General features: G+C 39.1%; 1 long non-coding RNA gene across 4 annotated transcripts in view; it reads right to left on the bottom strand.

The window, feature by feature from the left end:
• The window catches only part of LOC140613930 (uncharacterized), a 38,177-nt gene extending 25,443 nt beyond the window's left edge, over positions 1 to 12,734 (bottom strand). For 3 of the 4 annotated variants that reach the window (XR_012014849.1, XR_012014848.1, XR_012014855.1), the window contains exon 1: positions 12,581 to 12,734. This is a non-coding gene — a long non-coding RNA (uncharacterized lncRNA). Of the gene's footprint in view, positions 1 to 6,374; positions 6,594 to 12,580 lie in introns of those variants that run through there. The other variant, XR_012014856.1, reaches the window with a different exon arrangement.
• Between the last annotated feature and the right edge of the window lie 382 nt (positions 12,735 to 13,116).

Below are 13,116 nucleotides of genomic sequence, written 5' to 3' on the forward strand. Positions count from 1 at the left end.
GTCTTAATATTAAACATATCTTATCTATACACCATAATGGCATCTGTGGCCAGCAAACAAGCCCGTGAAGCTTGAGGAAGTTTCCATCCTAATCCTTTTGATTGCTTCTTGCTGCTTCCTCCCCCTCCCACGCACCCCCTCGGTTGCGTGTTGGACTCCATACCACTACAAAATGAAAAGAACAAGCAAACAAGACTTCCTTTGGGGCAATTTCTATGGTTGGTTTTAAGTGAAATATAACTTTTCTGAGCAAAGCTTTGAAATTGGTTTAGTAATTTGGGGCTGGAAAAGAAGTGATCAAAATAGAACCTTTAAAAATCCATTTTATACTGTGATGACCGCTGCAAACAAATGACGAATATATCTACATTTAGCTTATCTGTATACCTATATTTCTATATTCTTATAAAATATAGAAACCTTGATGCAGATACCTGGGGCTCTATATCATTTTAGTTTGGTTAATATTGCTAATATCTTTGGGACACTTACCAAGTGTAAATCTATCTTTTTCTGCTCATTTCCAAATTAGTTCCAGAGCTTGAGAGTAAATACATATGTTGCTGTGATATATTGCACTGCCTTTAATGATAAATTATTATATACCATATTCTAAATGTTTTAGTAGACCAATATTTTCCCTGACAATTTTAATGATGTAGTAAAATCAAATAGAAATTCTCAAATTGTGTATATTGGGGGCTTTGATACTAAATATCACTAAATATTTTTCTGTTTTACAGGTTATTTTTTTTAAGAGGTAAAGTTTTCTTTTAAAACTTGGCAAAATAAGTATTTGTTGCTAATCTCATCACTTGTTTTGCCTTAAAGTATATATTAATGATGATTCTGGTTATTTAATATTAATAAGTGCTCTTTTTAAAAAAAGTAGATCTGCTCATTTGGGGTATTGGGCTTTACATAGAATGTGAAGATTAGTGTGATTAAGTACTCTGAATTCTTAAAAAATCATTTTAACCACTTCTAACAAATTTAAGTTGAATGCTTTTAAAAGTTCTTCTAAAACCATTGTAGGTTTTATTTTGTAAAATCTGCTTCAAAAATTAGTCTACCACTGTGAAAGAATTGCTTTTAATAGAGAGATTGGGGAAAAAAAGAGAAAGGGAGATTTAGGAGGAGAAAAATGTCAAGTGAATCAATATGATTAATTAAATTAAATGTGGATTTATAAAACTCATATTCATAGATTTACACAATATATTCACAGTGACATTTAAAACATGTTTTGAAAATCCCTAAATAAAGTCCCATGTACATGAAGACATTTTTCATCTTTAAGAAAAAAAAAACTTAACCACATAATAGAATCATATAACTTTACTGCCATCTACTATGCATTTCAGGAGTTTTTTGACAGAAAACCTGGGACAATTTTAATATGTAAAAGTTTTAAAGGAAGTTATATCCATTTTTGCTACTTTCTGGGATGTTGATACTTAACCCAATAGATAATCTTGACTACTAATGTAACACAAGTAGCTTTACTTGTTTTAAATTCACATCAAGGTCATTTTGATGTTAACCCATTGAGTTTACCTATTTGGTGTTAACCCAGTAAGGTCGCTATGCTATTCTCCTACTGGATGACTAAATTGTTTAACTTAACAGGTCAAATATTCCTAAAAACAAACAAGTTAATTTTTATAAGTTGTGAAGTATAATGTGGAGGAAAGGAGCTGGTTCTTAGGTTTCTGAAATTGTTTTTTAAAAATTCAGGTAATACAAAGATAAAAGTAGTACCTTAAACCTACGTATAGAGTTAACATCTATGAATGATAAAAATGACAACAAGGTCATTAGCATGGCACAACACCTAATATAAGAGATTTGGAGAGGATATTTCAGGTTCAGACAGTACTTAATGGTGTGATTTGTACGTAAATCAATTTAACTTAAGAAAACTAATAGTCTTTCAGTAGTGTTCTGAATTATGATTACTTACTTTCTTCCTCAAAGTCTGTTAATGTTGATGGGTTTCTCCCCCAATCCTATGTATTTCATATTAGTATAAAATTTTTTATTCCACCTCTCATGAAGAGTTTATTATGTTGCTTTCATAAAAATTCAGCCATAGCCCAAGCTATATTAACAAATGACAATTTTTTCCCTGTAAAAAAGGTTCCAAGATAAAGATTTTGCATCACAGAAAAAAAAAATGGAGAAAAATTGAGAGAATACTTTGTTTCCTGTAGTAGCTTGCGACTGATGATGAAAAACAAGGAAACAAATGTAATTGATAAAACAAACCCCAAAGGAAGTTTCAGGTATCTCAAATAGGGGAATATTTTTAGTTGCAAATAGCTCAGTTTTGTTTCTAGAACCTAAAATATGTATTTCTGCCCCCCCCCCCAATATCGCTTCCAATTTCAATACTTCAGCCTTATCAAAGTAAACAAGCTATTGTTAGAATAGAAAACCCAGCTAGGTTTGAGGGCTGCTGCCACTTCCCTCTCTTCCTAGCACAATCTGGTGCCAATAGCTTTTGGAAAAGGGAAGAAAGAAAGGTCTGCTACTGTGCTGTGTGGAAGCAAAAGGGCAGAGGGGCATCACTTCAATCTCTTGGCTCTAGTTCTTTCTCTCTCTCTCTTTCTCTCTCCCTCTCCCTCTCTCTCATCTCCAGAGAAAAGAGATGCTCTTCATTCACAAAACAAAACAAGAAAATCTCTATAATTATTTTTGGCTCAGCTCCATTGAAATGCATTCTCCTGGAAGCATCTCTGTTTTAGATTAAAACAATGCTTAGAATATTCATTCTCTCCTTTTTCTCGCTCACTGCCCCTGCATGCCACCACCCCCCACCCACCCCCACCCCCACCCCCGCTCTTCCCCACCCCACACCATTTTTCTCTTGCTTTCTTATTTCCCATCTTGGTTTCTTTTGCTCTTTGTCACTGCCTTTGGTTCTATTTTTCTCAACCATAACAAACCTAGGCCTCAGGGATGCCCACAAGTGCAACTCAAGATTTCTATGGTCAGTGTCAGTTGTTCAAGACTCAACCTCTTCCAAACAGGAAATTTCCCCAATCCTGTGTCACCCATCATACTGTATGATTGTTGATTTGTGATCTGATGTTTCAAAGTGAAAAATAGATGACTTCTAGCCTTATCCTGTTCAGTAAAATTGGGAATAAAATTTACTTTTTCTCTTCCCTCCAGCCCTCTTCAATACCCAGTCCTCAAAAGACGGATAAAATCTTCATTGTCCTGAGTAGGCAGTAGTTATTGAATTCTAAAGGTAAGGCATGGAAAATTATTATTTAAAAAATCAGATTCCATCATTTAGTCACTGACAAAATTTAGCTCGGGAAATCAGAATATATCTCTTAATTTTTTTTTCTATGACCAACTTTACCTTTGATTTTGTTTTCCTTAAGGGCAAAAACTTTTACTGTTTTTCTTCTTGTTAAGGGGAAAAATTAAAGCAAATGGAACACAAAATTCCTGTTTGTGTGTACATATTAGTGAAAGTTATCTATGCTACGGGATTCTCTTCCTAAACAGTGGGTTCATTTGTACTCCTACTAGAAGGCAAGATTTTTTATTTATAATGACATATTTTGTGGAATTCCAATTTCTTATACCTTTCAGTTCTTGGTGATTGTAGACAAAAGTTGCTGATAAACCTTTCATTGGCAGAGGTAGATCTGATACCTACTTTCATTAACGTTAATGTGTTTTTCTATTTCTCACCTTCTAATTGGAATAATTAATTTGTGCTCATTTCAATTCTTGGTTGTTAGCAAAGGCATCCAACCTTAGTACCTATCACCCATGGAATGTATGTCCTGTTTAGGGGTGCATTCTTGCTCCTCTGAACAATGAATGTTTTGTGTGGATACTGTAATCACATATAAGTAGGAACTAGCCTTCCTGCATTATCTTGACAAACAAAACAAAATCCTGACAGTTGCCCAGATGTGAAATGTCTCTGGGATTTCCTATCTGCCCAATAACACTAAAGTAATCTTGTAAGCATGTATTTAAAAGAGTTTAGAAATCTATTTCTAAGCCCTCACAAGAACCCTGATTCCTGAACTCTATTTGATTTACCAAATAGAGAGAAAGAAAAGAAAAAAAAAAAAAAAAAAAAGGAAAACCACACACACTGCCATTAATTATACTGTAAACATTTAATAAATATTCTTTCTTTCTATCCTTGCCCTTTTCAAAAGGAAAGGTGGTAATTTACATGTGCTATGCCTTTTTCATCTCATTGTTTTCTTTTTTTTCTTCCTGGCTTTCTTTAACTTCTGTTGAAAAGAGGTGGACATGTTTGAGAAGATAGAAATGTTTACCTAGTACATTTTTTTTTCATATTAAAAAACAGTCTAGGCACCTTGTACTTTGTCTTAGAAGCTTTGTTAAACCACTAGTTCTGGAAGCTGCATTTTAATTACAAAATATTGTAAAAGGAATACAGTAGGAATACACAACCCTTGATTCTGAGCCAAATGAGAGGAAGTTTAATAGCAATGTATGGTTGTAGGAATGGTTATGTTTGGGATCCATATGCATGTTCAACTCACACATTCAGGCAGTGCAATAAAGCAGGGAAAAAACAGCTGATACACAAAAGGGACCGTCTAGACAGTACCCCATCAGTCTGGCTAAATTTGGTGCTGGCATTCCCAGTGGGATTGTAATATAATTGTTCTGGTGTCTGCGTTCATTCCCCCTGTCAAACACCATTCCAAATATATATCCCTCTCCCCCCAACCCTTTTCCTTCCATAAATGTGAAGCCCAAACTGTGCCATGCTAGAGAGGGTGTTAGATGGCCCAACACCAAGAAAATGTTATAATTTAGTAAAATCACATTGTTTAATTCTTTAAAAAAAAAAAATCCCTGTTACTTCTTAACTCTGAATAGAATTAATTTCAGTCAAATTTTAATAATTTAAATTAGAACATGGAAAAATTTACATGCAAATACAAACAACCTTGAAATATTGAGCACTTCAGATGAAAGTAAATAGGCCTTTTTACCCTTTTATATTTATTAACCTTTGTTAGAAAATTTAACAGAAATCAGAGATGTGAAAGTGTAATGATGGACATGGATCATAAATTCTAATGAAGAAAAGGCTAATGAAAAAAATGTTAAGCAAAAGCACTGAAAAAATGCAAATTGTGTATTTTTTCTTTCTTGGGTCTAAAAGTCATAATATTTTTTCTCTCTCACCATCTTTTGAAAGTTAAATTTCTGTTAATTTATATATGAATGATTTGGGGGGAGGGGGGCTTTTTAAAGGAGAAACCAGAAATACTGATTCACTGACTTGTGGCAACTATCAACATTTTCTAAATATTCTGGCTTGAGACATCAGAACATGAAAATCCCTACTTACAGAAAAATAAACTAAAAGGCCTGTCATTAAAATGCATACTTATTGACAAGCATATATTATTGACAAAAATGCTTATGATCTAAAAACTTCCACACTATTGAAATTTAAGTGGTCAGATTCTTTTTTTTAAGAGAAATGCAGATTTTTGGATTGCCATATAAAATGATAACCAGACACACTTTATTTATTTATTTGTTCTGTTCTCAAGTGTCACCTCTGGGCAGTGTTTAGATATTAAAATTGACTAGAAAACAGATTTTTTAAATCTTTTATTTATTTATTTATTTATTTTAGCTCCAAGAAAGATTATCTTGAGAAAGAGGCTGAGCTGTTTTGTTTTGTTAATTATGGGTCTCTATTTGTACTTCTGGAGGTTTTGGAGGTTAGTAATTCTGTCTCCTATAAACAGAATTCGTCTCCCATCTCAGCAGTTTTGAGAGGCTGGGTAGACTAGGATCCCAAGTGAGTGAAGGAAGTCCACACCCTCATCAGACACCACTCTAACTAGAGCAAATTCCAAGAAAATAGTTCAGGCACTAGATCCTGGTTTTATCCCAGTGTGGGAGGCTCGGAGGCAAGGACACCAACCAAGCCAGGGCTAACGAGAAATGGCTGTTCCAGGAAGAAGCAAGACCCAGGGCCTCAACCCGCACAAAGACAGAGCACAATTGCACAGAAAATCACCACCAAAGCAATCAGGACATGCTCAGATAACATTTTGCAGAAGTCTTAAAAATTCCCATGTAAAAATATAAGATTTCAGGTGTCTTAAAATTCTCACGTGGAAAAAATAAGAGATTGTATCCTTCCATTTTGAAAAAGCGTGATCTCCAATTTTCCCCCTTCCTTGTATGATTTTTTTCTTCTGGCTTTGCACACGGGGAATGAGAAACACAACATCAAAACAAAACAAAAAAAAGACAAAATAATAATATTTGAACCGTGGCTGCCTGAATATGGGGATTCATTCGCTCGTGATGGGCTTTTATTCACTTGCCTTTTGTACCTTATATGCTGGGAGGAGAGGGGAAGGAAGGCGCGGGCCGGCTGCAGGCCTGTCTGGGAGGAGACAGTGTGGCGACAATCTGAGTTTTATACTCGATTCTCGAACCGCTGGACAATATCCTAGGAGACCTCTTGGGTCTTCAGTGGATTAAGAGGAACGCGTCGCGCCCCGGCTCTTTCCCGCTAACTAGGGGGCCTGGGCCTGAGGGCCCCGACCCCCGGCTGCTGCGGGCGGGAGGGAGAGGGGAGGCGGGGGGACGGGGCTGCGGGGACCGGGCAGAGGGGAGGCGGGCAGGCCCGGGCTGCGGGGAGAAGGGAGGCGAGGGGAGGGGGCTGCGGGGACAGGGGAGAGGGGAGGGGGGAGAAGGGAGGGCGCTGCGGGGACAGGGGAGAGGGGAGGCCCGGGCTTCGAGGCCTGCGGGCGGGAGGGGAGGGGGGAGGGGGGAGGGGGCTGCTGCGGGGAGAGGGGAGGCGAGGGGAGGGGGCTGCTGCGGGGACAGGGGAGAGGGGAGGGGAGGAGGCTGCTGCGGGGACAGGGGAGAGGGGAGGCGAGGGGAGGGAGCTGCGGGGAGAGGGGAGGCGAGGGGAGGGGGCTGCGGGGAGAGGGGAGAGGGGAGGCGAGGCAGGGGGCTGCTGCAGGCTGCGGGGCCTGGGAGCGGGAGGTGGAGGGGAGAGGGGAGGCGGGCAGGCCGGGGCTGCGGGGCTGCCGGCGGGGAGGGGGAGGCGGAGGCGGAGGCGGAGGCGGAGGCGGAGGGGGAGGGGAGCGGGGGGAGGGGCGGCGGAGGGGGTGTGGCGTGTGCGGGAGCGCGTGCGCCTGTGCCTGTGCCTGCGCGCGGGGCGGCCCCGAGCGGGCGGCGGCGGCGGCGGCGGCGGCGGCGGCGGCGCGGGCCTGGGTTGCGCCGGCTCGTGGCGGGACGGGCAGGCGCCCGGGGCGGCGGGGCCGGGCGTGCGGAGGCGGCGCCGGGGCCTGCTCGGGGCCTGCACGGGGCGGCCGCGGAGCGGGAGCGGGCCCGCCGCGAGGGGCGGGGGTCTGTCTGCAGCTGCCCCTCACACTGGAATAAAAGAACTTTTTTTTTTCAGGGGTAGGGGAGCTGTGAATACCTTTCCCAATAAGAGATGAGGCATATTGAAAACTATATTAAATTACCCTGATTAACAATTTAGCCACGAACAGGGGAGCTTTGGGAGATCTCTATAGGCAGGACTGGGGGCTATTCATGCCAGCAGCTAAGAGGTCGAAAGGTTTCTGAAGTTCACAGGCTCAGAGCCTTTGTTATGCTAACAGACAATCTCAAATCAGCTGCCTAGTGGAGTGTGAAATATAAATGATTCCTTGAGAACTTCCAATAAGTTGTCACTCTTGCTCTCCAAATACCGGGACAGGCTGCTAATTTCTAGCAGGCCCTTTTGCAACATCGCTAGCCCTAAATGAATGCCTTTGTAGTTCAAATAATCTTTTCAAGGGAGCTGTCCTATCATCATAGCCCAAATGCATCTTGGTTTTGACTATTAAATGAAAATCAGGGCTCAGCAGTGCTTGACTTTTCCAAGCGCCCGATGTTTGGGAAGGGTGGTGGCAGCTCTCATGCACAACAAGTTAGCACCCACTGCAGGAGGGCCGGGGCATTAATAACAGCTCGCGGCCCCAGGAGCTACCCCAACTCTCACCCCCACTCCCTACCAGGAACAATGCTCTGGGAGAGATTTACGTGGCTTCCCTCGGGCTAGACTACCTTCCTCTTTCAACCACACCAACACGTCTCTGATTTATGGACCCCTCTGTCCGAGAGGACAGCCAGCTGACCTGCTAGCATCTGACTGGTCACTCCTAAGCATCAACTTTGGAGATGGATGTATTCCTTCTTCAGGGCAGGCGAGGCCAAGGGGAAGAGGCAAGGTGTGTGTCCAGGCCATGCCCGTAGTATCTGATATCCTTGTGGATATTATTTTATCATTTTCCCATAAGAAGGATACAAACATGGCTTATGATCTTGGGTATGACCCTTGAGTGCGTGCAGATGGGTAGAAGGAGTACTGGCTCTCTGAGTCTGAATTACAAAGCTTTTAAAATAAGGAACCACTCCCCATTCCAAAATCAAGAGAAGATGGGGGGAATGAGAATGAGAATCTATCTGGGAAAGCCTGTGCCCAAACTAAACATTCTACTAAGAAGGGACAAAGCTAATTTACACAAATAAAGAAAACACGCAAAAGAGAGGACAGAAACCAAGGAAATCAGAAACCCATTTCCATCAGTCTTTACAAAGGAAGGAAGTGAAACCTTGACAGTAATAACTTGAGTCCTAGAAATGTTGATATTTCTGACTCTAGGTCCTCTACTTCTTTGCTGAAATACAAAAAGGCCATGATACCCAGAAGTCTCTGTTTTTTTCCAGAGAGAGCAGGTTTGATCTTTGACAAGAAACAGGGGGGAAAAAAATCAAATGGGCTGTCTTTCCTAATATATTCCTGAGGTAAGTTTATAAACATATAAACACACAAAGGCAATATATTTTAATACACCCTTAGGTAACTTTATAAATCTGGGTGATACAGCTCTGCAGAAAAACCAAGGGCCTTGATTCCCCTTCATCTTCTTCCTCTAACTACATTTCAAAATATTATACCAAAAATGTTTCGGGCAGTTCACTTTGATTGATATAGAAACTGGTTTAAGTGAACACTTTTTTTCTGCTTTGGGTATACTAAGGCTCACCTCTCTATATTAATGTATTAATTACATCTTTAAAAAGTGGTAGTGTAACTTACACCAGTTTTGGAATCCTCTAGCTTACATGTTTCAATCTTATTTATTTATTTATTTTTTTTTTTTTTTAAAGCCAGGATACAAAATACAATGGTAAAAACTCTGGGATTCAACTCAGAGAATTTGGCCATGAGAATAGGAGAGAGTGTTTAGGAATCAGGTCATTATTTGTCTTTCAAATCCTTATTTGTTTCACCCAGTAAAACAATCTGCAAAATAATATTGGCTAGAAAAATAACTGACATTGCTTCAGATTACTGACATTAAAGGAGTTTTTAAAAAAAAGTTTGTGGTTTCTTCTGCCAAATACCAAAATTAGATGATAATTTGTTATCGATCCCCTCACACCCTTTCCAGAGGGACTTAGCATCCTGGTTATCCTTATTTCAGAGATAGCAGAATGACTGGCTTCGGACCTACTTCTAATTACACACAGAAAGGCAACACTGGTAGCTTAAAAGTTCAGCAGATGTGACACAACTTGCTTAGATTTAACTTTTCATCCCCTCTCCATTTAAAAAATTTTAATTAATCTTCAACTGTAAGCAACTACACGTTATTGACACATGCTGGATATTCAAAGGAGAAACACCTTCTCTGTGCTTCCAAATACTTACTTTACCACTTCCAAGTGTCCTCTCTCTTTCCCGTCTTTAACACATCAAAACAGGGAAGAAAGCGCTTTTGTGTTATAACTACAGAGAAAACATTTGAGAATGTGTCAATGCTGTGAATACCAGCACCAGTTTGGGGGTTGGTTTGTTTTTCCCCCTGCCGTGGTATTTCTTTTCCCTTTGCTTTTGCAGTCTTTAAACTCTGGCCACTTTGAGAAAAGCAATGGTTGAAATGAAAAGTTAGGACAAATTGTATTAAACCTGTGTGTCGCCAGAATATGAGCATGATGAAAGCAGTGTTAGGACATTACAGAGCCAGAGCAGCTCTCCACACACAGAAAATTAAAATAAAAAATAAAAGCTGGCCTTCTTTACTTTCTGAAATACTTAAGACCTAAGAGAAAGGGGATTCCTATTTAAAAAAAGAAAAAAAAATGCAAGCAAGTTTCCAGAGTTGCCATTTCTGCAGATTGGGGGTGTCTGAATGCGTGTGTTTGTGTGTGTGCATGTGAGAGTGTGTTTGGGGAGAAGAGAAAGAATGGGAGACGAGGAAGGGCAGATAACTTTACTGACATATTAATTCTTTAGATAGCAGTAAATGAATGGTCCAAATAGACATTTGTTTCCCTTAATAGGTTTTGTACAGGTCTCTTACAAGCTGTGGCATATGCTTCATTTATATGTATATTTATTTAGAAGGATTGAGAAGAATAGGTGTAGTTTGTCTATAGTCGCAGTTATTATTTAAAGTCCAAAGAGGTTACAACTTTTTCCTACCCCAAACACGAATACAAAGGTCTCTTGTATGTGCTTACTGCATTACATTCAAGGCCAATTAAAAATAAAGATAATATTCTAACTCTCGAGCCTGGGGAGGAGAGAAGAGGCTAAAAGGCAAAATGACTCCAAGATGGCTGCCCCTTCCTCCTTCCCCTCCTTACTGCCTGTTTTCCACATAGAAATTAATGTAATATTTTGTTTAGAAATCACATTGTAGGTCATTTGCAAATGAGGCAGCCTCGGAGGCACCCATATCTGCCTAGAATGCTCTCACAATGCCATCGAGGTATGGAGAGATTAAAATGCAAACATTCAAATGTATTTAGATTTGTACACAGTAACTGGACTCACATACATACACACTTGAATGTGTGAGCCACACACACAGCTGCAAATGGAATAAAAGGCCGAAATCCTTCTTAATTCTTAGGACAGAAGGGCAAAGGAGGGCTCCAGGCCACCTCCTTCCTCCCCAAAGGTTCGAAAATGCCCTGTTCCTGGTCTGGATTCGATTTTTTAAAAAAGATATATCTTACTGATGACTCTCTCATTAGGCAGACTTCTAAAGTCTGGGGAGACAAGATTTCCATAAATTATCTCTCTAACTCATCTCATGCTGGTGCAAAATGCAAAGCTAAAATTGTTGTGTGTGTGTGTGTGTGTGTGTGTGTGTTTTATTTTTTGCATTTCTTTAAAAAAGAGAGAATACCAAGCTAACCAGTTCCCTAACATGTTAAAGGATTAAGATCTCTAGTAATTACTGCTCTTAATTATAATAAACATATATTCTCAATGATCAAATCCCACCCATAAAGCTAAACTAAAATAATGTTGAGAATAAATAAAAGTGTATTTAGGGCTTTATCACAGATTTCTAGCAGGTTACTCTCTAGACTGGAGTGCACTAGGCATAGAACAAAGCAAATGGTTTAGTTCCTATAGGAAATATATTAAAAAGGAAAAAAAAAAAAGAAAAAAGCCCACAACCCTTTATCTAAAAGCCATCAGGGACAAGCACTCAATACAAGTTAACAAGCAGGAACTGATAAGATAACATTTATATGAGGTCAGAAGTCAAATGCCAGTCAAAGGCTTTTAACCTCTTGGGTCATAAACAGGAATAGTTAAAAGTGAGAGGTAGTTATTTATCGGATTTTAAGGGTATCTGATCATTGCCAGAGAATCACCAATGATGAAACTAATTAGGATTTATAGAAAAAGAACTTTGTAGCTGTTCAAAGAAAATTAACCTACAAACCCATAATTCTGCAATTGGTAGAGAGCAAAACAAACAAAAAAACACCCTTCTTTCGAGGGGGGAAGAAATCTAGCAATTTAAACAGAGTTAGTAACAAAATCCCTCTCAGAAACAATAATTTATAGTAAATGTATATATCGATTAATATATGGTAAATGACAGACCTTATAAATTCTGTATCAACCATCTAACAACAAAAATAAGCATTATAGAATTTATTTACAATTTTTGTTCTTTTTCTCTCACTCCCCCTTCAGACCTCCTGAATGAGACAGGATATAACTCCGATATCACAATACTTCTTGCCCTCAGAATGCCGTCATTTACAGATTTAAAAATATATATGTATTTTAATGGCAATTATTTTAAAACATCAGAATATCAAAACTGCTTCATTAAAATTTTATCTTAATCTATCCAGAGAAACAGATGTCTCTTCCTTTATTTGCTGTCAGAATATTTTCCTTTGTTTTGATTTTTGTCCTTTTTTGTCTTTTTTTGTAGGTTCCCATTCCAAACAGTTCCTGGTCTCAGAGTCCATGCTGGCTTATATTTTCAAAGCATACCACCCTCCCTTTTTTCTCTTTTGCAATAAAAGAAAGCAGATCTAGATATTTCTTTCTAGAGAGAGAGAGAGAGAGGGATGGTCGTTAGGCCTGCTAAGGCCCACTGTTTCTTTAAACAGAGTCCACAATACACTAGGCGAACATTGTGGATTTAAAATGCTTTTAAATATTTATCAGAAGTATTTTATCATCATATTCAAATGACACCTGGAGTGCACTCACCTTTATTGACAATCTCTGTTCTGAAAGTCCATTTGCTTCCTTAAAGCCCCCCAAGCAGAACAAGGACTACCCGTTTTCATTCAGTTAATGTTTAGTAAAAAACCAAGCAACCTTAATCAGCATGCTGATTGCATCGTCAACTAACAAATAATTTACTACTCTGAGCATTGCATTCCATTAAAAGCTCATTAAATTTTCTGTTCTCCAATGGGAGGTTTAGCTTTTGAACTGCATGCTTTTGCTTCGAATGATCATTTATTCCATTTTTGCAAAATGTTGTGTTTTTTTTTTTTTTCCTAAAGTATAGGTGAGCATTTCAATACCTCTAGACTGCAGACATATGGAAACACAGTACAGGGTTTGAGAATGTTCCATTTGATTTATAGACTCTCTTTAATAAAAATTCGACATAATCTCTTGCACTTTTAGAAAATCCTGAAATCACCGAGTGTATCTGTGGTTATATGTGACCCAAACATAGCCTCAGAAATATTAATACATAATAGAAAATATCAAATCCCTTTTTTAAAGCTTCG

Source organism: Canis lupus, chromosome 2 (genome assembly GCF_048164855.1).
Source record: "Canis lupus baileyi chromosome 2, mCanLup2.hap1, whole genome shotgun sequence".
Classification (NCBI taxonomy): domain Eukaryota; kingdom Metazoa; phylum Chordata; class Mammalia; order Carnivora; family Canidae; genus Canis; species Canis lupus.